The 26427-nt window shown below is 51.0% G+C and overlaps 2 long non-coding RNA genes across 3 annotated transcripts in view; one reads left to right on the top strand and one right to left on the bottom strand.

The window, feature by feature from the left end:
* Positions 1 to 26427, bottom strand: part of LOC141571491 (uncharacterized) — a 162863-nt gene that overhangs the window by 130906 nt on the left and 5530 nt on the right. For both annotated transcript variants that reach the window (XR_012496224.2, XR_016020517.1), the window contains exon 2: positions 4259 to 4475. This is a non-coding gene — a long non-coding RNA (uncharacterized LOC141571491). The remainder of the gene's footprint in view (positions 1 to 4258; positions 4476 to 26427) is intronic.
* LOC141571490 (uncharacterized) lies at positions 6514 to 15424 on the top strand. Its single transcript, XR_016020516.1, has 3 exons — positions 6514 to 8044; positions 10931 to 11092; positions 11249 to 15424. It is a non-coding gene; the product is annotated as an uncharacterized LOC141571490 (long non-coding RNA).

Raw genomic sequence — 26427 nt, 5'->3', positions numbered from 1 at the left:
TATCTATATGTTCACTGCAGCACTGTTTACAGTGGCCAAGATGTGGAGGCAGCCTGGGTGTCCACTGATGGAAGATGGATAAAGAGGAGGTGGTACCTGTATACAATGGAATATTGCTCGGCCAGGGAAGGGACTGGGTTCTTGCCATCTGCAGCAGCATGGATGGACCAGGAGGGTATTGTGCTGAGTGGAGTATGTCAGACAGAGACAGACAGATGCAATGTGATTCGCTTATATGTGGAATCTAAAGAATCAAATAAACAAAAAAAGACTCATAGATACAGAGGACATTTTGATGTTTGCCAGATGGAAGGGGGGGTTGGGGTAAGTGAAAAAGGTGAAGGGATTAAGAAATACAAATTGGTTGCTACAAAGTAGTCATGGGGATGTGGGGTACAGCATAAGGAGTATATTTAATAATATTGTAATAACTATGGTGTCACATGGGTACTAGATTTGTTGGGGTGATAGATGGGAGGGGGTTAGGGAACAGGGTGAAAAAGGTGAAGGGATTAAGAAGTACAAATTGGTAGTTACAAAATAATCATGAGGATGTAAAGTAAAAGGAATAAATCATAGGGAATATGGTCAATGACATGGTAATAACTATGTATAGTGCCAGGTGGGTACTAGGCTAGTCAGGGGGATCACTTCTCAAATTATATAAATGTCTAACCACTGCTGAAATTAACATAAAATAATACTGCATGTCAACTGTAATTGAAACATTTAAAAAGGAGGGCTGGAAGGTGAAGGGGAATAAGAGGTCCAAATCTCCAGGTATAAAACAAATAAGTCATGGGGATGTGATGTACAGCCTGGGGAATATAGTCAATAATATTGTGACAGCTGGGACGGCGTCAGATGGTTGCTGGACTTCCCATGGTGACCACTTCTTTGGGTGTATAAAGGTTGAATCACTATGGTGTATACCTGAAACTTATATAATATTGTTTGTTAGCTATATTTTAATAAAAATCTTTTTTAAAAGGCACAATCCACACAGTGGAAAATCAACTCACAGAATCGGAGAAAATATTTGCAAATCATATATTTGATAAGGGATTAATATTGAGAACATATAAAGAACTTTAGAACTCAACAACAACCCGTTTAAAAAAAGCAGAAAGGACTTTAGACATTTCTCCAAAGATAAAGTCGTCCCCCCTTATCTGCAGGGGATACATTCCAAAACCCCCATGGACGCCTGAAACCGCGAACATTATTGAACCCTAGTCAGCTTCATCAGCTATGGCAGGAATATGGTGGCGGCTTCTTTACTGTAGAAGCGGCCTCTCCAGTCACTTACATTCCTTGGTCTAAACCTGTTCCTGAGTCTGTGTGACCGTCCCTTACTTGCAGCACAGGGCTTGGTGTCACTCTTTTCAGGGGGTCCCTTGCGGAAGTCCTCGCGTGGGCTCCGTGCTTTCTGTGCAACACGTGGCCGTCAGTCGGATCACATTCCCTGTCTTGTCACATTCCCTCCACCCACACGGTCAGAGCCTTTTGCATCTTAACTAAGTGCTATCACGACTGTGGCCGTAACTTCTGCAGTTTGAGGTGTGACAGCAGAACTAGCTCAAATTTCGTTTTCCTTCTTCATGATTTCACGGATAGAAGATTCGTTCTCACCGTAGATCTCAGCACCCTCAGCACACGATTTTCTTTCCTTATGAAGCCCAGCGCTTTCGCCTTTCACTTACAGGGAGCCCGTTACAGCTTCTCTGGCATATCCGAAATGCCACCATCACTGCTCTTGTGCTTGGGGCCATTATTAAGGAAAATAAGGGCGACTTGAACTCAAGCGCTGTGACACTGTGACAATCGATCTGATAACCGAGGTGCCTGCCAAGTGGCCAAGGGGCAGGGAGTGGGCGGGGAGAGCCCACAGGGAGGACGCTGGACAAAGGGATGAGTCACGTCCCGAGTGGGACAGAGGCGGACAGAGAGACATTTCCTAGCACATCTCAGAACAGTGCACAATTTAAAATTTATGAATTGTTTATTTCTGGAACTTTCCATTTAACATTTTCAGAGCACAGTAAACCACAGACAACTGAAACTGCAGAAAGCAAAACCACAGATAAGGGGGAACTATTGTATAAACGGCCAATAAACCCATGAAAAAATGCTCGCCATCACTGACCATTAGAGAAACACAATTCAAAAACACGTGAGATACCACTTCACACCCGTTAGGACTTAAAAAGAAAAGAAAAATCGCAAGTGTCGCGGAGGATGTGAGGGAAATTGGAACCTGTGTGTTGCTGGTGGGGATACAGAGCTGGGCAGCCACTGGGGAAAACACTGTATCAATTTCTTAGAAAAGTAAATACAGAATTGCCATCATCATCCTGCAACTCCACTCCCGGGGCGTGTACCCAGTACTGAAAGCAGGGCCTGGAACAGACCTGTGTGCCCCCATGTCTACAGCAGCTAAAGGTGGGAGCCACCCAGCTGTGCGTCTACAAATAACTGACACACAAAAGGTGCCCCCACACACAATGGAATGTTATTGAGTCTTAAAAGGAAGGGGCGTCTGACACACCCTGCAACATGGACGTTTCGCTCAGTGAAACCAGCCAGGCACAAGTGCACAGACACTGTATGATTCTACGTGTGTGAGCTCCCGGGTGCCAGGGCTGCGAGATGAAGTAACGGGGAGTGAGCGAGCGACTAATGGGGACCGGGCTTCAGTGTGGAAGATGAGAAAGTCCTGGAGAAGGACAGTGGTGACAGCTGCACAAGTGTGAATATGCTTGAGGCCACCAAACTGAACACCTAAAAATGGCTAAAATCAAAAATTTTGTTACAGCATTTACCATAGTAAAAAAATACCAAATAGAACTTCTACAGATGAAAAGGGTAATGTCTGATATAAGGAAATCACAGACTAGACATTACAGAAGAACAACAGTTAATCTAAGACATAAAAATAGAAACTATGCAAATGCAGAGTAAAGAGAAAAGCAGAGGCTGAAACAACAAGAAGGGTGAGACAAGGGACAGATAAACTATTTGAAGAAGTTATGGCCAGAAATGTTATAAATTTGATGAAAACTAGTATAAACCCACATATACAGGCAGCTCAGCGAACCACCAAGCAAGACAGACACCAAGACAGCCACACAAAGAACATCACAATTACATTTCTGAAAACAAATAATAATTAGAAAAATCTTAAAAGCAGCCAGAAGAAAACGCACGTTACAGAGGAAGAATTATAACTAGACAACAGACTTCTCGAGAGAATCCAAGGAAGCCAGAAAACAATGAACAGCATCTTGAAGGTACTGAAAGAAAAAAGGGCCAAAGTAAAATTCAGTACCAAGTGAAAGCACCCTTTTCAAATGAACATGAGAAAGAGACGTTTTCACATGAAGAAATTGTGAAGAATCCACTGCTGGCAGAGCCATACAAGAAGGAAAGAAAAAGATGTCTCGAGTGGAGAAAATGATATCAGATGGGAAATCGGATGGGCAGACATAAAACACGCACGAGAGAGTTACAAGAAGAACAGAACCTGGAGGGAGAAAGCGGCTGAACTTAACCAAGGAGGTGAAAGAACCCGTGACTAACTGCAGCCAGAGCTGACGCCCTATCACAGGCACAGAATGCCGTGAAAATACGATTTCTCCCCAGATTAATTTATAAATTCAAAGATCTTTAGTGAAAAATTCCGACTGGATTCAAAAAATTCAAAATCTTTCTAAGGTTCATTAGAAAATAAATAACTTAAATGAAAACATAATAGGGAATATTTTTCCCAGCCATTACAAAAACTGTATGAACTACAATAATTATTAGGTTGGTGCAAAAGTAACTGTGATTTAAAGAGTTAAAAATAATTGCAAAAACCACACGTACTTTTGCAGAAACCTAACAAAAGAGTCTTTTACTAGAATTCGAAAAGGTTGGCTGATAGTGGAAAAGGATCAAAAGTACAAGACGACACCCAATCTGTTTAACAACTTAGTACATTTGAAGAGTGGTCCTACCCTTACAAATAGGTAGAGAAGAATGGCTTAGTAGGTGTACATTAATGAACTGCCACATTTAAAAGCAAAATCTTAAAAACTTCCAGGGGCTGAGTATGCAGCAGGTATGAAAAGTCCTAAAACGTATTTCTACTTTGGCTTACAAAGTCTGCTCCTAGAAATTTACCCACACACAAGCATCAGTCAAGACACGCAATATGCCCACCCAAGAATGCCACAAAACCAATGTCCGTAATTGAGAAAACCTGGGAACAACTTACGTGTTTTGCAGTGAAGAGCTGGTTGGGTCATTGTCATCTTTGTGGCCACATCCTGGCCGTAATTGTACAGAATCAAACATGCAACTACAACGTCTTCTTAAAACTGTTCATCATTCGATCCCTTGGAGAGTAATCTGTGCCAAACACCAAGCTTTCCATAAGCAGCGAGGACGCCAGAAGGTGTGGTGAGGAGGCTTTGACGCTGAGAAGCGCGGTCCTGTGGGAAGGCAGACATGGGGAGACCAGGTGTGTTTGGTGAGCGCCGCTGCATGGCCAGATGCCACAAGCACTGAGACACCCCGTGACACAGAGGCCTACTGTGTGCGGGACTCCTGAGTGCATTGTCTTCATGCAAGTCGACAACCCCAGGGGGATTCCGCAGGTGGATTCACCGGGATAAATCAGGGGAAGGGACGTGTGCGTGTCCAGGGAGAACCCTGCAGCGCGTCTGTCAGTCTCCAGGCCGGCCTGCGCCTTCCTGGAAGTTTGGGCACTCCTGCATGGGAAGCCCAGGGACTCAGCCACTGGACACGCCAAGCTCTGCCTGGGGACCTTTGGGACGTCATCTTGGTTTTTGTTTATGTGTTCGTCAGTTGTCCTTCCAACAGGAATGAAGGAGCCTAACCCTGAGTGCCTGAGTCTCATGGTTGGTGACATGTGTGTGACAGTGACGTCAGGTACCATTTCTCCCACAGGGAGTACACGGGCATCCAGGAACGCCCAAGTCTCTGGCCCACAGGCTCCTGAGTGTTCACAAGGGTGATTCCCTCTGAAGAGCAGCCAGGAGGACCAGTGAGTGTCCAGTCGGGCAGGGACACTGCCCCAGGGACAGGCCGCCTTCAGGCTGCTGTCGGAGCACTCCCTTGTTTTCTGTACAAGCTCTTCCAGGGGAACAGACTCAGCCACAAGGCACATGAGACGTGCACCTTTTGTTTGTTCACCTGTTTGTCATGTGTGCACGCATGTATTTCCCGGTTGCCAGGGAACACATACACTGAGGCAGAAGTGTTTGGAAGTTGTTATGCTCAGGAGTTCATAACATCAGGTGGTTTGAGATGGCCCGACACAGCGGAAGTGCCATAACAGCACGCCTCTGAGTGAACAGATAAGCAATACTCCTCCTTTGGTATTTATTCACTTACTTTGCCTGGATATCGCTCAAGTCATGACCTTCTGTGGGCCACCATTTAGAATCCCCATCTTTTTCCCAAGCCTGTGAAACACTGTTAAAGAAGCGGGAGTGGCCCAGGGGCCAGGAAGCTGCCACCTACCAACACTGCAATGTTCCAGGGGTCTCTTCAAAGCTGCAGCCCTGGCTCAGACAACGTGGGACTAAGAGAACAAACGTCCCTCAGCAGGGAACGCTGCGGAGATACGGGCAAGTCCACCCAGGCCCCCAGCAGCCATGTGCTGAGCTGGTTTATAGCAGCTCCTGAGAACTGACGGTTACATCTTCAGGAGTTTGTGAGCCCGTTGTTAAACAGTCATTACTTAAAATTAAATTGTAGAAATGTACAACCAAATAAATTGTATTTAAAACAAAAATAATAAAAAATAAGGAATTCTCAAACTTATTACTGCCTGATTATATTACTGTTTTTCTATATCTGTTCCCTGAGCTTATTTACATATACTGGAGGCTACTGCATGCCTCTCCCAACTCACAGTTGGTGACATTATGCCAGCCACCCCAAGCGGACCAGAGTAGGGCATTTTCACTGTGGGAAGTAGCACAGCCCACGATCAGAGCTTCACGTCTTGTTTTGATTGTCTGGACCTAACATGGTGAAAAATACTAGCAATTCAGATTAAACTTAAATGTACACTATATCTGCAGCAATTGCATTATGAAAAGTGCAAAACAGTGAGGAACTATTTGTCTAGTACCCCCAAAATAATGATCAAAATCAACAAAGAAGTCACACGCATCGCTGACAAGGGGGTGGGTTTCTGACCCACATCAGCACGTTTCACTTCTGTCTTACTGGGTTTGTATTAACGAACGAAAATATCAACCAACACACATGCTGTCATCACATTCATTTGTCAACGGCAAACCCTAGTTGGGCCATGGTTCAAGAGTTCTGAAAAAATGAACGCAAGCATTTTGTGAGCATTAATTTCTCTCTACACAATTTATAATGGAGTATTATGTATTTATTATTATTCGTAAATATTGCATAGCTTATCCTGTACGTCATCACAATTTTAATAACCTATGTGAGTGGGCACATGCACACTTTGGTTTTTGTGGAGACCCACTTGTCAAACAACCCCCAGCACAGAACAAAGACTGCAGGTGCCCAGGGCCAGTGCGTCCGGGGAAGCTTGCTGGGCCAGGCCTCCAGTCGGGCAGTGACGGCAAAACACACGACGGTGATTGACCTTGTGGGGAAGCGGAGGCCAGTGGGCAGCCCCGCCAACCTGTACGGGAGCGGTAAGCCATCCTAGGAGCCGTGGTGAGACACATTTTTGCTGGCTTTGTTGTTGGGTGGCTGGTTGGGGCAAAGCTGTAGCACAGGTCACCATGGTTTGCCTCCAGACATGAAGAGGCAGAAAGTCACCCCGCAAAATGCGTGTGCCTTGAGCCGACCGCGTCTCAGCTCTTGCGTGTCTCTCCGCCTGAAGTGCCCTTTCACCTACTCTGTCTCTGTATCATCCTGAGCTCTTCGTCTGTAAGAAGCGGCCCCATCATCACTTTCTTTGGGAAGTCGTGACTGATGAAATGCGTCTGCTCCTTTCTCTCCCTCTGCCTGAGTGTAACACTTATCATGCCGCATTTTGTCCGTCAGTGTCCAAAATTGGCTCTAATGTCCGCAGGGACAGAAAAAGAGAATTACTCCTCTCTGTTAGCAGTTAACAACAATTTCTTATTCGATTAGATAATGGAGACGTAGGGAAGATAGCCAAGGGTATCCCTCCTATAGCTCGTTCTGGGCTGTCACGACATCAATGAACGACAGAGCCACGTAGGGAAACTGAATGCCTCACTGCACATGTGGGAACGTAGGCCCATGTGTAAGTCGGGGTTCTTACAGCCGGGCTGGGTATGGGATTGACCTGGAGTTTGTCCGTGGGCTGTAGAAATAGGAATCAAGATTTAGCTGACAGTCAGTGTTCCGAGATGTTTTAGGAATTGAGAACCAAAAGAAACAAAAGTCCAGGCTTGAAGTTTAAATTGAAGTCCTACAGTGAATACCAACGTGGGGCCAGGGAGACACAGTATCTGATTTCCAGAAGTCCTGGTAAATGAGAGTCGTTCCTGTGGGAACCACATTGGGTGTCAAGGCCGCTAGTGTCACACTGAGAAGAAGAGACCCACTTTGGTTTGTCACTCATGTTTATTGCAGGACAACACGGGCAAATGTACACAAATTATAAATATACAGCTTGGCGAGTTGTATATGCCCACCACCCACTTCAAGGTATGCAAGAGTCGCAGCAACCGAGAAAGCCCCGGGTGACCCGCAGGGCAACAGGCATCGACAGACACAGCATGCCACCACCCACCACCACACACCTCAGTTTTCTGTTTTGTGCCTGCTTTCTGTCACAGTTGGGTTGGTGGCAGCCACTGATATTCCTGTAATAGTGCGTTATTCTTCATTGCTCTGTGGTATTCTGTTACATAATACACCGCAGTTTTCGCCCACACCACTCTGATGGGTTGTTTCCACTCGGAGCTTTCAGGAATAATGTTGCCGTGAATGTCACTGCAGGTGTCTCTAGGTGACATACGCACACGTTTCTCCGGAGTACATAGGAGAGGAATCACTAGGTCAGAAGGTAACGTTCCTTTTCTCCACCTTCTTTTGATTTAACCAATGTATATTTAAAATTTTTACGTGTATCCTTTTATTAATTTTATAAACTTCCCTTCTTTAAGGATTAGAATCACAAGTCAAGATGATCATATGTGTTCTTAGTTAACGACAGTCCCGTGTAAATTAATCGCGTGAGTGCTCCGCAGCCAGTGAAATAAGCGTAGAAGGCTGAGGGTCAGTCAGTCACCGCTCTCTGTCACTGTCATGCACGTTTAATCCCCACCCATTTGACTGTGTCAGGTGTCAGGATTATTACTGCACGGTTAATGTTTGTTTGCGTTTACCTATGTATCTTTAATTTTCTCTTTCTCTTGCTTTTATTTCTCATTGTGTTTCTGTTTCTCTCTGGAATCATTGTCTTTCTTCCCAAAGAATTCTCCTTACTACTTCTTTTCATGTATTTCTCCTGGCCACAGAATCTCTCAGCTTTTGCTTCTGATGAAAATGTGTCTGTTTTGCCCTCACTTGTGAAAGCCACTTTCTCTAGTAGGACCCAGGCTTCCAGATCTTTCTCTCAGCACTTACAAGTCATTCTATTGTGTTCCAGCCCCACTGCTTCTGTGGGGGTGTCAGCAGGTAGGATTGCTGTTCCTCCTTTGATGGAAATGGTTACCTTCCCTCTGCCCTCTTCTAAGACTTCTCTTGTTGTCTTCGGATCTCAGAGCCTTGTTACGATGTGTCGGAGGTGGTTTACTTCATGTCTGTGCTACGTGGGACCTGCAGTACTTTTGGTATCTGTGGCTCGAGTGTGATCATCAGTTCTGGAACTTTCTCAGCATTCTCCCTTTAAATCTTCCTTTTTCCGCATTCTCTGTCACTTCTCCTCCTGATACTGCAATTACGCAGTTAAACTTTCCACCACGTTCCACGTCTCTCCTGTCACTTTTGGGCCTCCCTTCCCTCTGCTTAAGCCTGGATAATTTCCACTAATCCACTGTCCGATAATCTAATCCTCTCTTCCATTTTTTAAGCTCAACTATTACTTAATTGAATCTTAGTTTTAATTATTGAAATTTTTACTGCTAAAATTATTGACTCTTTTTTATGGATTTGGATTCTGATGAAATTCCTCATCTTTGCTTCAACATATTAATCAGAGCTATTTTAAAGTCCATGTGTTATAACTGCAATAAACGGACTGTCTGGGGCCCTTTTCCTATTTTCCTTTTTATCTTGGTTCCCTGTCTTGGTTACACCTGGTGCACTTTTATGGAATGCTGGACATTTTGCATGAAAAATTGTAGGGCCTCTGGATGACGCTGTCTTCTCTCAGAGGCGGCCTTCCCTCTGGTACCCAACTGGGAGGGGCTATGCCTCACTGTCACCACGACTGAGGTCATGCCTGACCGGACGCAGGGCTGCCTGCCTGCCTTTTTGTTGGTTGGTGTGGTTTTGTCACGCTCCACATTCCTTTTATTTTCCTTTCTTCTCGGGTGCCCCCCCCCCCCAAGATTTCCAACTGAAGCTTAGACTGTTTATTAACCTCCATCTACCTCTTAAACTGCAATTCAGCCCCATTACACCAAGTTTTCACTGTTTTAAACCAAAACGCCAAGGCTTTGGAATTAGCACCTTTCCCTGTTCTCCCTGAGGATCCGACAAACGCCTTCAGGGGAGCCACAGTTTAGGACAGAACAGTCTGCCCCGGCCCCGGCCCCTCCCCCAGGACCCAGGCTCCTTAATCCCCGAGTCCCACACACTCCTGGGATCAGCAGCAGCTCAGCTGGCTTCAGACTCCTCGCCAGGGCCTGGGGCTTGCTCAGCCTCTCTGCCCTCTGGTCACTCCCCTCCCTCTGGGATCTTCATGTCTCAAGTCTGAGCTGCACAGGCATCTCTCTGGTGCCTTCCCACTGACTCCTTCTAAATCTGGCTTGTCTACCTGTTCTCGAGGAAGCATTGGTCAGGGGCTAGCTTCTCCAGCTTCGCTGCAGACACAGATCCTCGGTTTGGTTTGATGATGGTGAGCTCCAGGGAAAGCCACTGACAGCGCAGCTGGAAGTCAGACACCACGTCTCCTCCAGCTTTGTGTCCAGTGAAGACGGAAGCTGGGAGGCTCCTCTCAGCTGCGGCCCAGGGGCAATGCTCCTGACTGACCCCTGCTCTATTCTTTGAATCCAGGATGCAATGTCAGGGCTTTTCTCAATACGCAGCCCTAGGTTTTCATATGAACTTAAACCTCTCTTCCTAACCCACCGGTAGACTGGATGGACATTACACAGTCATTTTGGCCAAACATCTGCCAACTTCAGGCAAAAAGTGACACAGCAGTCGCCTGAGTTCAATAGCTTTTCTTTGCATAAAATCATGGTATTCCTGGCTGAATTCAGGCTGACTTTACGTATCAGAATGTTTGTGTCTCCTCTTCCAGCTCTTAGAAATGAAAAGAATAACACTTGTGACTGAAAAAGAGGGTCAGGAGACTATGCAAATATTTGGAAAGCAGCATAGTTTGAACACTTGAAAGAAAAGTGAAATATAAATGATTGTTTGTTAAAGCACCATATGTAGGAAATGCAATCCAGCTTTTTTAAAGAAGTGTTTTGGCGTTTCGTCCCAATTTACTGATGAATGGCAACTAATGAAATGTTTGTCTGGGATTCTGAAGAGGCAATTCAATTGGCTGTATGTAGACAGATAACGTCAGTTGCTTTGATCTTGCAGACCAAAGCATCTTATATAATGATAAATTATACCAGGTTTCAAAATCCTCTAAATGATGTTATCTGCGATACCATTGCTTTCCTTACTGTCTCCCATTTTTATTTTCTCTCACTGAGAGAAATAACCGTTTGTAAACTCTTATCTTTTAAAATGGTTGCTCTTTTTCCTCATCTTAACATGCAAATAGACTCGCTTTCTTAAGCCTTTGATAAAGACCTAGAAGAGACATTGACAAGGTTTTGTAAACCATCCTGAGAAGCCGCCCATGAACAAAGACACAGAGGAACTGACCTTCCCTGCTATTGTGAGCAGACCCTCCTTCACCTCCTCAGAAAAGGGGAAGAAATAGGTAAGCGGAAATCTGGTTAAGATTTCGGAACCATCTATTCACAAAAGAAATTTACCTAATTGTCACCAGCACTGTTGACAACAGGAGGCTGTAAAAGGTCACTGAAGGCGACTCAGACAAGGTCACCTTCAGGTCCCCTTCGACCTTGTTTTGCAGCAGGCCCTGACTTGATCCTGAGTGACTGCACCACCTTGGGAAGCACCACCAGGCTGCCAGCACCTGCTCCGGAAACGACGGTGAAGCAGGCCCTCCAGTCACCTGCACCATGCTTCTCATGCCCACAGATGATAGCTCAGGAGGGACCAGCAGGAAATGTTCGGGGCCCCCTCCATAGGCCACGCGCCCACGGCCAGGCCCCTCACCTCTTACCGACACGCACAAAAGCTCCTGCTCGCCCCCATTCCACAAATCTGCCAAGTTTCTTTTCCTAAAGCGTCTTTTTTACCGCGTTACTTTTATTCCATAAGTTCCTGCTCTGATGTCCAGAAGCCGCTCGGCCCCGTCATCTACCTTCAACTTTAAACCCATCTCCTGGCTTCGGCTGCCACGGCCCCTCCTCACATCCTTCCTCCCAGCACTTCTTCCGAACCCCAGCCGCTTTCCACCAGTAAGCACGACCTTCCCTTGTCCTAAATGCAGCTCCCACTGATTTTGTAGCTGTTGATCCTAAGGCTTTCTTAAAAAGCTGTGTTTGTTGGCATTTTATTATCTACTGCCCAGAGAGCCCCCAAAGTTTTGCTTTTAGAGAAGGAAAAAAATGTAAAAAAAAATAGTACTAAGTGGTGTTACATTTATTTGGCAATAAAAATACTCAAAACCTCAAAGAGACTGTCAGATCTGCCAGTCTTCCCAAATATTTTCAACAGAGAATTTCATGATGTTAGATGAGTGACATGTGGGCGTGGTCTGAGAGGAGGGACGCATGGACTGGTCTGAGATGGTGACCCACGGGCATGGGCTCCTCTCCCTCTTGCAGGTACACTGAGTAAACTGAGGCTGGGAAGAGGCTCCCCTCTGACAGGAGGACAGGGCTATGCGTGGAGGAGCTGGCCCGGGGACAGAGGCTCACTGATGTCCTCTCCCCGCCTGCAGGAGTCACAGAGCAGCTGCAGGGGCCACGGAGACCCTTCCCCTGGCTGAGGCCAGCTAATCACAGAGCCGTAAAATGGTAAAGGGACCTCAGAGATCAATGCATTTATCACAAGGTGGCACTGCCTCCAACTGCAGCTGTTGTGTGACAGGAGTTAATTTCCCAGGCCACCCCAGCCTGGACAAGTAAACAAGTCATCAAAAAATAGTGCAAAACCATGGCTCTCCTTGTGGTCCCGACCTCTTTGTGTTGGAGATTTCTGCTTCCCCAAATCCCTACCTCTGCCCAAAGCAGTGGAGAGAGTAGGGCGGCAGGTGGGAGGTGGGCTGACTCCTAACCTGTGACTGTTCAGGGCCTGACTAGGGCACAGAGAACCAGGTTTCAGTCAGGGCTCCCCCGTGTGATCTCGGGGGCCCTCTGGTTTCTCCTGTGAATGAAGGAAAAAGTCACCTCTGAGGTCCTTACATAGAGCTTTAAAGATCTGAAGGTTTCACAAGGCGGCTTTACATGGGTTATTATTATTTAATTGAGATGAAATCCATACAACATAAAATTCACCGTTTTAAGTGGATCCTTTGGTGGCTTAGTCCATTCACAGTGCATGCAACCAGCTGGACGGTTACTTTTTGCAGAGCCAGGACCCTCATTCTTGCCCCCGGGGCAACGTCACTCTCCCATAGTGCAGGGGACTATGCAGAGGTGGGACACGCTTCAGACACCCCGAGCAGACAGGGACAAAGCAAGAGCCCAGCTGGGTGCCCGTCCACCTGTGAGGAGCGTCACCAAGTCCACCTGAGACGGCCTCACCCGCCTGCAGGACCAGGTCTCAAGCGCAGCCAAGCCTTCTGGCATCTCAGGGCCACGTTTGCGCCAAGGCTCTTGCAATCCATTGAGCATCAGGAGAAATTCCAGAAGGGCCCCTCTAGGCCAAGGGAGGGTGAGGAGAGGAAGTGCTGCAGGCCAAGCCTGGTGGACAATGACATTCTGGGAGAGCCTGAGAGAGGCCGCGGGAGCCAGGGCCCTGTTCCCGGGGCTGCTGGGGTACAGCACTGCCTGCTCCCCAGAGCGCTGCTGTCCATTTGCTGGAGAGGAGCAGAGCTTGGGGGAGGCACAGAAATGACACCCTGGCCCCTGCATTCCACACATTATCACAGCCACAAATAAAGCCGGGTGCCAGGCCTGACCTGACCGCCCCAATTCCCATGCTTCTCCCACATCTCATTTCCAGCATCGAAAAGTGGGTGTCAGCTCCTTTCTTTATCTGTATTTTCATCTCCACCTCCCTGGTATGAGCAGTGTATATCAGTGTTTGTCATCCCAGAGCTGTTTTCCAGGGAAATCTGTGCTTCTGTGTTTATTATATTCTCTGTAGGCATAGACACTATGCCTTTTTTAAAAAATGAGATGTATGAAGCTGGAAATAAATACACACATAAAATGTATTTTTGGCTTGGTCACCAGGTGCCGATTCCTGAAACATGAAAGACAGGTCACCCATGACGGGTTCTCGACACTTGCTGAGGGTCCCACAAGGAGCAGGGGGTGAAATAGGGGGACGCTGACCCCATGACCGTGAGATGCCTAGGGCTGGAGTCTCGTGTCACAAATGAGGAGACTGAAGCTCCAAGGGTGACCCAGCAGGGCTGGGGTGGACCTGCAGCCCCGCGGGAAGTTCCCCACAGGAGCCCAGGCCCCCTCCCGGCCCCTCTGCATTGTCTGTGTGAATTCTCCTGCATGACCCTGAGCTTAAGCAAGGGGAGATCATTTTCCGGGAGCACACGGAACGTGGTTTATGGTTGCTGCAGAGAGCTCTCCGAGAGACTCTAAATTACCGTGCTCTCCGAACACGCACGCATGAATAATAGATCCCGCAGACGCAGAGCCCTGTGTGCAATTTCTCAAGACGCCTCAAGAGCCTCTCAAGGGAGCTTGCCGAGGTCACAGCCCGCTTGAGCTATTTCGGGCCGGGAACAGAACTCTGCAGGTGGGGATGAAATGCCAGTGAGCAAGCCGTGCCAGCAGGAGCTGGCGAAGGGGCGGGAGAGGGGACCAGCGCTGGCACCACTCAGCCACTGAGGAAGAGGCACGGGGGCTGAGCTCACACATAGTGTCTGCTCAGACCTCCCAGCTCAGCTATGCGGCCATGGCCTGATTTCCAAGGCGACGTGAGACAGAAACCCAGGTGGTCCCACCTGCCCAGAGCCCATATTCTGTCTGTTATCACACATCCTAGCAGGAAAGGAAAGTTAAAAACCAGGGACAGACGTGCGAGACCGTGATGCCAACTGCCCGCCCAAGAGCTGGGTCCTCCCTGCGGGTGTCACACGGCTCAGTGACCTGGAGCACAAGGACCATGTTCCCGGGACACAGGTCTCAGCTCCCAGAATTCACACGACGCTCCAGCTGTCAGCTTCCCTGGGCCTGTGACACAGCCTTTCCCACGTTGGCTGCGAAGCTCGTGGAGCTGTGTCCACGTGCTCTCTCATCCCAAAGGCGGGGACCCTACGTTGGCTGCCCCAGCACCAGCCACAGCGGCTTTCGTTGTCAGAACAAGCCAGTGCCACGTCGCGGTTAGATCACAGGCACGCATCTCAATTAAACGGCGGTACCAGGGGGCAATCACCAGCCTGGAAGTGTAGACAGAGGCACCAAGAAAGTTTGGTTTGATAGAAAACCTACTTCAACGAGAAAGAGAGAGAAATTCTCATATATTAATTTCTGATGTAATGCCTTAAAAGCAAGGTTTAACTGAGGAAAATTCGAAATTAAAACATTTCCTGTACAGTTACACAGAATAAATCTTACTACTGGTTATGCTGTATTTATCCTCATTTTAGGCATTTAATTCACATGCAATTTAAGCCCAGCCAGCAGCAGCAGTCAGAAGAACGTTGCCTCTTAGATGCCCGTAAACGCAGATATGCACCTAGGGAACACGAAATTCTTGTAACAATGTCTCTTTTGCTCAAATCGATAAAGCATATCAGGAAGTGCGTAAAGCTTATGCACATTTTTAGAAAACTGTGCGATACAAGCGACAGGGCCCTGCATGGCCACCGTCCTCCCTTTATCAGGCCCCGACAGGTGCAGTCTCCTCCAAGTCTGCACCCAGTTCACCCCGCACAGGGCACCACATGGAGCGAGGATTTGTGGGTGCAGCACTCGGGGGTGGATGGGAGCCTGAGAGACACCCCCAGGACACCTGGGTGCAGATCACCTGCTGGCCACCCTGCAGGGGCCCAGGGGACGGTGTCTCAGCAGCCACGCAGCAGCTCAGGACAGCTCTCTGACCAGCTCCCTGCCCACCCCACGTCCCCCTCCAGGAGACCTGGTCCACCAATGCCCCCCCACCCCATGTGCCCGAGCCCTGCCGCATGCCACAATGACAGCACGGAACACAGTATCAACCCCTGTGTCACATGGCATGGCGTGCACAAGACCTTTCTCACCTTCTCTGATTCCCACACAACCTGGGAGAGCAGGCGTGTGCCCACGCCACCCGGCTGGCCCACAAGCTGCCCCTGTCACCCACCCCTGTGGGTACTCACACCCAGCCCCGCTGTCTGCACGGAGAGATCTGGTCAGTGGTGTGAGCAAAGGGGCAGGTGCAGCCGCTGGGTAGAGACCATGACCAACTCTGTGCTGGCAGGCTGCCCGCTGCTGCAGACCCACAGGGGGCAGAGCCACAAGGGAGGGAGCCCGCCTCCCTGACTGACGGCAGCGCAGACGCCCGCTGACCCACATTCTCCTGTGACAGGCAGAGCGGGCTCCCAGAGGCGCGGAGGCAGCCAGGATGCAAAGGGCACGCAGGAGTCCCTCTCGGGACGTGGGAGCACAGCGAGCCCTCCTTGCATTCTGTGCCCTGGCCACTCCAACAGCCGCGGGCGGGTCCTGAGAAATAAACTTTGAAGGTGCTAAGCCCTGAAATTTGAAGGGTTTTATAGCAGTTACCCTGTCCTGACTAATCCAGGTAGATGGATATTTTCACAAATACTGAAACCAAGACCGTAAACCTCTAGGATTTGCCCAAAGCCACTCAGCTCCGAACTGAGCAGAGTCCCTGGGAAGCCATGGTGCTTACGTGGGAGGCTGGCTCATGTCACCTCTTGTGCGGCCAGCGGCAGGGCACAGCGCCTCACGCCAGGACGTCACGGATGCTGCTCAAGGAGCTGACAGGTCCAGAAGCCCGGGTTGATGTGGGACGCAAGTTTTCTGTTGATTCAGTTTATTAAAGTCAACTTTAAGTTGGACAATTACTGTGGGACAAAGTGTTTGTTGAAGAGCTAAGGCTGACTCCCGAGCTCCAAGTTGGGCAAGATGAACATGAAGACCTTTAAATAAGGCACAAGAGATGCGACATGGGCTCCACACCTGTCACACCCACGGAGGGGGGTGTGGGTGGAGGCTGGTGGTTTGGAATCAGAGGGCGCTGCACTGGAACCCGTTTTAGCAACACGCTCTCTGTGGGACTTTTCTACAGCTCACTTATCTGTTCTGTAAAACGAAGTTTAAAAGGACGCGTTTCCAGGGTTCTTAGTAAAAACCAGCGTTTATGAATGATTCCCCAGGTGTCGTGAACCACGGTCCGCCGTTACACATGTTGGCAATTCTCCCGCACCACAGCTGGAACTGTCGGGACACAGACCACGTTTGGGTCTGACTCCAGAGACCCACCAGCCTCAGGCCATAAGGGAGTGAAGAGCAGATGAGACCAGAGTGGGGGGTTCAATGCCAGCTGACAGGGCAACTCCCGCACCGGCCACCTGCTCCTCCAACCCACTCACCCATGTGTGCACCCCTCCGGGCCTCACAGGGCGGCTCCCTACACGTCAGTCACCTGCCACCCACATGGAGGGTCTTCTCTCCCACCCAGTGTGGCCCCAAGTGAGGAGGAAACAGGTATGTCCTCTCTCTGAAAGTGGCACCTTCTGGAACCTGAACATGGCCCTTCACTTATGCTTCTTTGTCAGAGCATATTCACAAGACCGCTCCTTGGTACCAAGAAAGCAGGGAAATAGAATCTTTATTCAGATGGCCATGTGTCCGGCTAAGAATGTGAAGTTTTACAATTAAGGAAGAAGGCGAAAAAGGATATTGGGGAAAACAACACAAGAACGAGATCACTGACCCTTCCCACTGGGAGACACTCAGACCCTGAAGGTCGGCCTGTGTCCACTCGTGAGCGCACACCCAGGCCCAGCACAGAGAAGCACCCAATACAAGGGGCGACGACATCGGGTGCTAAGGGAATGCACGCCTCTGAGCAGCGCAGACCCACAGACTGTGCAGAGAACAGGGTGGTCGCTGCCATCTGGGAAAAACACAGCTTTCCTGCTGGACCAGGGGAGGGGCAGGAGTCAGGGCTTCGTCGACTCGCCAGCTTTTTCATCAAGTTGCACTGGGGGTGCCCTGCTCTCCCCTGGTTGCCCTAACTCTCCTTCAACAAGAATGACCCATGTGGGGACTTGCAGGCAGGAAGGGGGCAGGGCTGAGCCTCGCTCCACCGTGTCCCAATTGGCCTGTTGGCCCCATGGAGGTTGGTCTTCAGGACACTGCCAGGCCTCATCTCCACAAGCCCTGACCTGAGCCCACCCTTCTGTGGTAGAAATCAGGCAAGAAGGCAGCTGCAGGGGAGGGGAGGGGGGAGGGGAGGGGAGGGGAAAGAGGGGAGGAGAGGGGACTGGAGGGGAGGAGAGGGGACTGGAGGGGAAGTGGGGGGTGGAGAGGAAGGGAGGGGAGGAGAGGGGAGGTGAAGGGAGGGGAGGAGAGGGGGAGGGAGGGGAGGAGAAAGGGGAGGGGAGGGGAGGGGAGGGGAGGGGAGAGGAACTGCGAGGGGCAGGTTTGCCAAGCGCTGGCACTGTTCCCTGTGCTTTTTCCCCAGTCAGTATCTTTGTCACTGTCAGGTTGTGCAGAGAAAGAGCGCTCTGGCCTCCTGCCTCAGGCTCCAGCACAAGGGCAGCCCAGACTGAGCCCCTGGACTGTGGGGCCCAGGCAATCACGCCCTGGCGAGGCTGTTGGCGCATCTGGCCGCAGAAGCAGGAGGCCCACAGGGTGGGACTGCCGTGCTCAGAAGAGGCCCTCTGAGGCTGTGAGGCTGTCTACCCCAGCGCGACTGTGTTTGGACCAGAAGACACGCGGTCCTCCATGGGGCCTCTGGTTGCAAGTGTGTGGGGGGTGAGCTGGCCTGCATCTGCCTGTCTCCCAAGCTGCTCAGGCCACCCACCAGGGGTCTGCCTGCGAAGCCGTGGCTTGCTGCCACCTCAGCCATGTGACCTGAAGCTTCCACTGCAAAATCACCTCTTTCTTCACATTGTCGCCTCAATGAGATCACACCTCACCTGTCAGAGTCTAGCCAGGTACCCACTTGGTATCCACCGCACATTAGCCAGCAAACTCGGCACCTAGAACTCATTCCAGAAACAGTTCAAGGAAACTGAAGGAAGCGCAAAAATCCAACGTTACTTCTTCACAACTGAAATTTTAGGGGGTAAATTAGGCGGTGTGTTCCCTGGTTATTGTTTGTTCCTCCTGGCTGTTCTGGCAATTGTCGCCCCCTTTGGTTCAAAACTAGAAAACTCAAGCCCACGTCTCCTGAAACAAGCCCACGTCTCCATCAGCCACACTGCGATGCCAAGAAGTCCAGTGCAGACACATCTCAGTGGTTTTCCTCACGCCCTCGCCTTCTCATCACTGCTTGGGGTCCATTTGGTTTAAAGGAGAGACCTGAAGCCTGGGGTGGCTCCAGGGAAATCCTGAAGGGCTTAGATGCAGAGGAAATGCTAACAAAGGAGTCTGACATGGGCATTTTTCCCCCTCTGCGGGATGTCCCCTGCTGACATCCACTCGACTTCCCCATTGAAGGTAAGGGGGACTGACCGGGCGTCTCATTCCAGGGGCTGACACAGGTCCCATCTCTAGACACATGTCCTTGTGCAGGACTCACCAGAGTCGTCTGCCTGTGAGGTCTCCTTGTATTACCTTCAACAGTTCAGTTTGCTACTGAGCCCAATTCTAAGTTCAGGTTTTTGAAAATACCCAAATCTTGTCAGAGTGAGGCTTGGCCAAGATACAATAAATATGGTGAAGACACAGTCCACTGGAAGATACTTCTTTTTATTTCACATGTGCAAAATAATAAGGCTTTTACGAATTGCTCTAATTTTCTTGAAAAATAATAGAGTTTGAGGAGCTAGCAATAGAGGGATTAATAAGGACAATAAAGCATATTTTGTAGACCAAGGTAAAAGAATGAAAACTGGGGTTGTGATGAAAGCTGAGCGGTTTGGGCAGGAATGACTGCACATTGAAGGTAATGAACATACGGAATAAACGAAGAGACAAGGCAGATGTAGCACAAAATTGATTCAAGCCCCTGACTTACTTCGAGGGGGGGAAAGCATGTCGACAGATGGCAGAACAGCAGGAAGGTGGGATTAAGATAAATTTTAAGAGGACAGGTGTGCAGGACAGAGTGGCCTTTTCTGATTCTGGAATGCTCCCCGTCCTTAAGATTTCACTGCCAGTTGGATCCCAAGACGCAGCCCCCACTGGGTCCCCTCTGCATTAAGCCCTTTCAAGTGTGCGACACGTCTTGTCTCCGTTACGGGGCTGAACTTCAATCCATTCTGAGAGACACGTATGGCTCCTTCCCTCTTTTCAGCAGGGGTTCAGGGTCCTGGATTCATGGAGGAACTCTTCATTGGGAGAGTCCCTGCCAGTGTAGCTGGGCTGTACTCAAGAATGAAACAATGCGTCTGTACATAACACGCCAGAAGTCAGACACACAAACGTAAGGATGCTATACATCAGAAACATCGTAACAAAAATATTTGCTACGTGTAACAGATCGGTATCCTCAAAATATAAAGAAATATGACAAAGAAATAAGAAAAAAATAACACTGACAAAGAAGATGAACAGGCAATTGAAAATATAAACGATCAATAAATATGTGAAAATATTCTAATACACTACAAATAGAATTCAAATTAAGGTAAAAGTCATATACTATTTATACCTATCAAATTAATACCGATGAAAATAAATGCAAGTCATTCTTTGGGAAGAAGTCAATAAAATGTAATGATCTTATGACACTGGTGGTAAGAATAGAGGTTAGTACAACAGGTTTTCTGGATGATCATTTGGCAAATTATTATCAAGAGTCACAAATGCTCATCCTTTTTATACCTGAAAACATTGCATTGAGAGTGTCCCCTAAGTTAAAGCGAAAATGCACCCAAAGGTGTCTGTAACTGTGGCTTACTGACCACCACCCGAAACGGCTGCCGGTAGGAGATGTTACAGCCACTCACCCGCCCCACAAACGGGTGCTGAGTGTTGGGCATGCATTACGGAGGATTCTGTGTTCTGGGGACACAGCAGTGACAAACCCCCCAGGGCCCTGTCCTGCTGCAGCTTCTGTTTTAGCTGAAGAGGCAGACAAGAAACAATAAAATACGTCATAAAATGGCAGCTAACAGTACATGCCATGAAGAAAAATATTAAAAGGAAAAGACATGGAGAGTGACAGCAGAAATACTGGGTAGCCACTAAAATAACGTCATAGAGCATATTTAATAATGACATGGAAAAGAGCCTGAGATATTTTAACATATAAGAAGATATTATAAAGCAAAGCATGCAATACGGCTCCATGAAAACGCTTCAGGAAACTAAGTCCCCACACAGGAAAAACGACGTTTACTGCAATGCTGACAGCGGCGTCTGGGGGGTGGGACCACACATGAGGTGCTTTCAAGCTACTTCTTGCATTTTCCCAAACTCCCCCTACCTGACTGCGCACTCTTGCAATGACAAGGACTTCTTCCGTAATAAACATATGAGTATTTCACGGTGCACATAGAATTTTACTGGAAACAGAAAAATAAAGGCACAAAAGGCCGCACGTTTCTTCACAGACTGGAATAAGCCTCTGCAGGTAACTCGTGTTACGCATGCAGCGATGTGACACGGGTTCCGGAGGGACAGGAGGGTTAGACGAGGGGACGTGCAGCTGGGTGTGCTGCATCCTCAGCCTGCCAGGCCCAGCCACGCCCTGGTGCTGGGGGCTGGGCAGAGCTCTCCCGGGGCACACACGCGGGGCCATCCCAGTGATGGTCCCCCAGCAGTGGGCTGGCCCTGCCCTAGAGGACGTGGCAGGGCCGTGCCTGTGCGGGAAGCACGGGGCCCAACAGTGGGGACCAGGGAGGCCTCTAGGGTCCAGGAAGACGCTGGTCCTGGCTGCACCTGGTCTCGGGCCAGGACAGTCCTGCTTCCACTTGGTCGTTGAGAGCGTCCCTGTCATGGCCTCACTGCACCACGGACAGGCTGCGGGAAGACGAACTACGAAACTGCCTGTCGATGGAGGCAAGACTAGCTCTTAGAGAAACACAAACACGCGGGGAGCTCAAGTCACGAGAACTGACTGCACCCAAAAGGGGGCATTCACACCCTGGTCCCAGAGAACTTGCTGCAGCTGGGCAACCTGTTTCCACCCACCGGCGGCTGCGCTCCAGACACCACAGACTGCTGTGGAGCGGCTCTGCCCTGCCCTTGACAGGGAAATGGACGCGCAGGGCAGCCACGCAGGGTCCTGACGGCTGGCACCCGCGCAGTGGCTCGCGCTGACACCGATGCCCTCGGAGGGCTGTGGTGCTGAGATAACAGTGAGAAGCCGACCTGGCCTCAAGGTGACAGCTCCTGCAGGCTCCAGGCCACAGGGCTGGTTGTCTGGCAGTTTTCTTTCCCACAGGATGGGGCTGGGCATTTTAAAGCTTCCGTGATGGCCTCTCAGGGCTCCGTGTGGGCTCAGGAGATGGACCTGAAGCTGGGCAGCTCTCTGGCGCGTGCCGAGGAAGCATCCAGAAAGCATTACCTCTCACTCTGCATACCCACTGACCACGTGTGCAAGGCTTCCTGGGGGGCTGCCCCCCGCCCATCTGCCTGCTGCCTCCATGCCAGGGAGGTTGCCAGCCTGGCTGCCATTTAGCACTCCTGGCCCTGGCTGTGGCCTGCGAGGCCCTGTGTGCTAAACATACGCGTGGCCCTCTGTGGACATGAGAGATCAGCATGCGGAGTGGGGGAAGCTTCAGGAAGCTCGCAGGAGAGAGGGGCAGGCAGTGCCTGTGACAAACCAGCCCCATGGCCTGTCGGGGGCTCTTCTCCAGGTGGCGGACCGTGACAGCGATGGTGACGGTGACCGTGAGGGTGACAGTGACAGTGACCATGATGGTGACGGTGACCATGATGGTGACAGTGACGGTGACTGTGATGGTGACAGTGACCGTGATGGTGACAGTGATGGTGATGGTGACCGTGATGGTGACTGTGACAGTGACGGTGACAGTGACCATGATGGTGACAGTGACAGTGACCATGATGGTGACAGTGACCATGATGGTTACAGTGATGGCGACAGTGACAGTGCCCGGGACTGTGATGGTGATGACAACAGTGACAGTGACAGTGACCCTACCCTGCCCACCCTCCCGTTATCCATTTTCCCTGTGTGAGGCCTTATAGGACAAGGCCTTGGCTTTTCGATGTTTTGTCTTGTTCTGCACAGAATGCCTCGAGGGGCTCCCCACTCTGGATAGCAGTGGAAAGTCCTGGAGATGACACTTGGCGCTCTGAGTGCAGGTCCTGGGTGCCACGTCTTAGGACACCCCTACCTGGATCTCACTCAAGCTCACAATCTCCTCCCCAGCCCTGGTCCCTTCCTAATTACCCCAGCACCGCGTGTGCTACCACATGGCCCGGGCTCCAGGCACCCCCTCGTCCCCCTGGCCATCACTACGCTGCAGGAGCTGTGTCTTCTAACCCTCAAAGCCTCCCCACTGAAGAGGAAGAAAGCGCAATTCACAGGGCACCCAGGGCAGCAGAGCAAACAAGAGGTGAACTGCATACCTGGTGCAGCTGGGCCGTCGCCCCCACGCCCCGCCCAGCCCGCACTCAGCGCTAAGCGATGGCCTTGGGGGTTCCTGTCTGAGAAGCCCCACCTGCCCAGCATGGCTCACCGTACTGAGGTCACAGAGCAGGAACAATTTGAGGACACACAGACCCAACTTGTGGTCCTGGGTGGCACACGGCCTGTTTTCTCTCCAGAAGGAAGGATAACAACAGTCTTCCCACCTCAAAGGGGCCTCATCTGATGACTGCCGTGGTCACAGGGACTGTCACCGTGAACACCCTGCCCACCTATCTGGGCCCCTCACAGGGCCTCCTTCACACACACACAGACACACACACACACACACACACACACACAGACACACACACACAGACACACACACAGACACACACACACGTGCAAATCCTCTGACCCCAGGCAGACCACACCCACGGTCCTTCCTGGCTTAGTGGCACTGCAGCACAGAGAAACCCAACAGTGAAAATGCCATCTCATTCCTCCCGGTCGCTAGCTGCGCAGAGGCAGTGTCCACCCACCCAGGAAGCGGAGAGTCCTATCCCGACGTGCAGACTGGAAACTCAGGGGAGCTAAATGTCCAAAGTGGGGAGAACAGTGCCTGTCTGTGGCATCGCTGGAGCCCACTATGGAGGGAAGAAGCACGAGGTCTGGAACTGACAATCAGGTATATTAATATGTTTAAGCTCCAATAGTCATTTCAAAACAGATAGAATTAACATCTTAAGAGAAAATGAGCTTGCACCAAATAAGCGGAACAAAAACAACAAAGATGGTGAAAACAATAGGTAGGTCATATGAACAGAAACTGATGTCTGTAAAATATAACAAAAAGGAAATGGTCAACCTTGCCTATTTGACTCATAGAAACATCCTGGCGTCTGTACTGGATACAAAACCGGCCACACCAGGTCCCCACCGAGGACCTGGGGGCACCTAGCCCGGGGCCGAGAGCTGCCAGCTTCATCTGGGCATGGCGGGTCCCCATGGTGGGTCCTGCCTGCGAGCTGTGCCACCCACTCGAGGGGGCTGCATAGGAACACTGGAATCACACAGAGACCAGGTCCTGGACCGAAGCCATGCTGAGGGTCACTCACACGGCACGGCGGGGGGTCTGGGAGGGGGCGGTGGCTGCAGCCAGAACAGCTGGCCACTCCAGCCTGACTTCTGAGGTGACGGAGCAAGGACAGGCAGCAACATGATGACAGCACCTGGCTTACAGTGGCGTCAAGAAACTATCACGATGCTGGTCATTGTTTTGCTGCAGCTCTGCCTTCCTTTACGGCCCAGACTCCAGTCTAACTGCCCAGGACGGGAGCTTAGCCAGCCTCGTGGGGAGAACTGTGGCCCCCCAAAGGTGCCCCAGTCCTAAGCCCTGGTGCCCATGAGGGGGCCGCTGCTCAGAAACAGGGTCTTTGCAAATGCAATCAAGTTAAAACTCAGGCTGGGCCTAACGCCAGTGCCTGATGTCCCACCAAGAAAAGGAGTGGCAGACACATGCAGGGAGGGGACACAGTCTTATGAGGACAGAGACTGGAGGCACGTGGTGAAGCCCAGGCACCACTGGAGCCCCCAGAAGCTGGGAGAATCAGGAAGGACCCTCCCCGGACCCTGAGGGAGCGCGGCCCTGCCGACACCTTGACTGGGGACTTCCACGCTCCAGAACCGTGGGAGCATGGATTTGTCCTCGTGAGCCACCACTTTGTGCTGATGTGTGCCAGCAGCGCAGGAAGCCCGTCCAGCCAGGGTGTCATGTTGGCCCAGCCGAGGCGCCGCCCTCCTCGTTGAGTTTGCAGCCCTTCCACAAGGTGGAGACTTCCTAGTCCAAAGCGGCCTGTCCTAGGGTTTGCAGCCACACCAGTTCACCGCCACGGCCCAGAAAACTCCCTGCCAAGCCCGAACCAGGTGCCGCCCTGGCCACCCTGTGCCTGGCGAGGACCCGCTCTCCATGTCCTCAACACGCCCGCCAGTCCCCACACCACCAGCCCCTCAGCGGTGAGGACCTTGCTGCAGACATGTGTGTCTGGTGCCCTGGAAGCTGCCAGGGCTGACAGCTCTGTACGCCATCCAACCTCTGCCCTGCCCCACGCACACACCCGCGCTGCCCCACACCGCCAGCTCTCCTGACTGCGCGGTACCGGGGAATTCATGGACGGTCGGGTCCTCAGCAGTCACGCTGGTTCCAGGGGCAGGAGTGGCTGTGTCAATGAGACCTGTCCCGTGCGTGTTACGAGAGTGGGCTGCTTTCCATCTGAGGCCACAACTTAACTGACAGGTGCCAGCGAGGTGGGAGGGTGGGCAGCCTGTACCCCACAGCACATTCTCAGCACAGCAGGACCCTCTCCCATTCTCCTGGGCCCAGTCCTAGCAGCCACTGCCCCTGCTGTCGCCAACCACAAGGAGGCCCGAGTCCACCACCTTCCCTAACACGTGAACACCTAGCTGACACCACTGGGTACTCCAGGCACTCCCTCCTCCTCCGAGCACACCCCCCAGGTCTGGGGACCTCATTTGGGTAGGGGAGGCCTGACAGCCGGTGAGCAAACGGCTGCCTGCGGGGCAGAGTCGTTCCTTGGGGAGGGCCAGAGTCCCACTCAGAGAGGAAGTGGTCTCAGTCCAGCTCCCAGTCAACGGGGAGTTTCCCACGAAAAGGTCTTTGCATAGAACTAGGACCTTCTGGCACCAGAATCACCGCACTGCTGGGGCGTGGCACTTGGGCGGGACAGCAAAACTGGCTCTACTGGAAACAACACTTTCTTCAACAGAAATCAAAGAAAATGCCTCCTATCCACGGGCCACCTAAAGAAGTATCTCAAATCAGGGCCATGGGATTTTCACAAAGAAATGTTCCTATTGGGGAGACCCGCCCCACACACCTGCGGGCGTTTCGGGGTGCTACCCACGGTTGCCAGGGGTTTGGTGCAGGAGGTGAGCAGGTCCAACTCCCCCTTCCCTCCCTGAATGCATGGCCCCCTCCCTCCATGCCTGAGCAGGGGGCCCAGGGAGCCGGGGTGACAGGCTGACGCGGGCAGTTACACAGGTCCCAGGTCACCTCCCTGCCACCTACCCACGGCGCAGGGGGACATGCCACTGCTGACAAAATGCAGGAGGCTTCTGCCAGCGCTGGGCAAGGCAGGAGCAGCCCGGCAGGCGAGACACAGGGACACACACGCACACACGGTCACAGACGCTCACACACACTCAGAGTCTCACACGCGCCCGCTCACACTCACGCTGGCCGTCCCCGATGCCCGCTGGGCCTGCCCCGCACACGCCCTCCTACTGAGCAGAAACACATGGCGGGGTCCCTCACGCCCG

This window comes from Rhinolophus sinicus, chromosome 2, assembly GCF_057876585.1.
Source record: "Rhinolophus sinicus isolate RSI-liver-muscle chromosome 2, RSI-T2T, whole genome shotgun sequence".
Lineage (NCBI taxonomy): Eukaryota > Metazoa > Chordata > Mammalia > Chiroptera > Rhinolophidae > Rhinolophus > Rhinolophus sinicus.
Note: the sequence above shows the minus strand (reverse complement) of the source record. Positions and strands in the feature narration are given on the sequence as shown.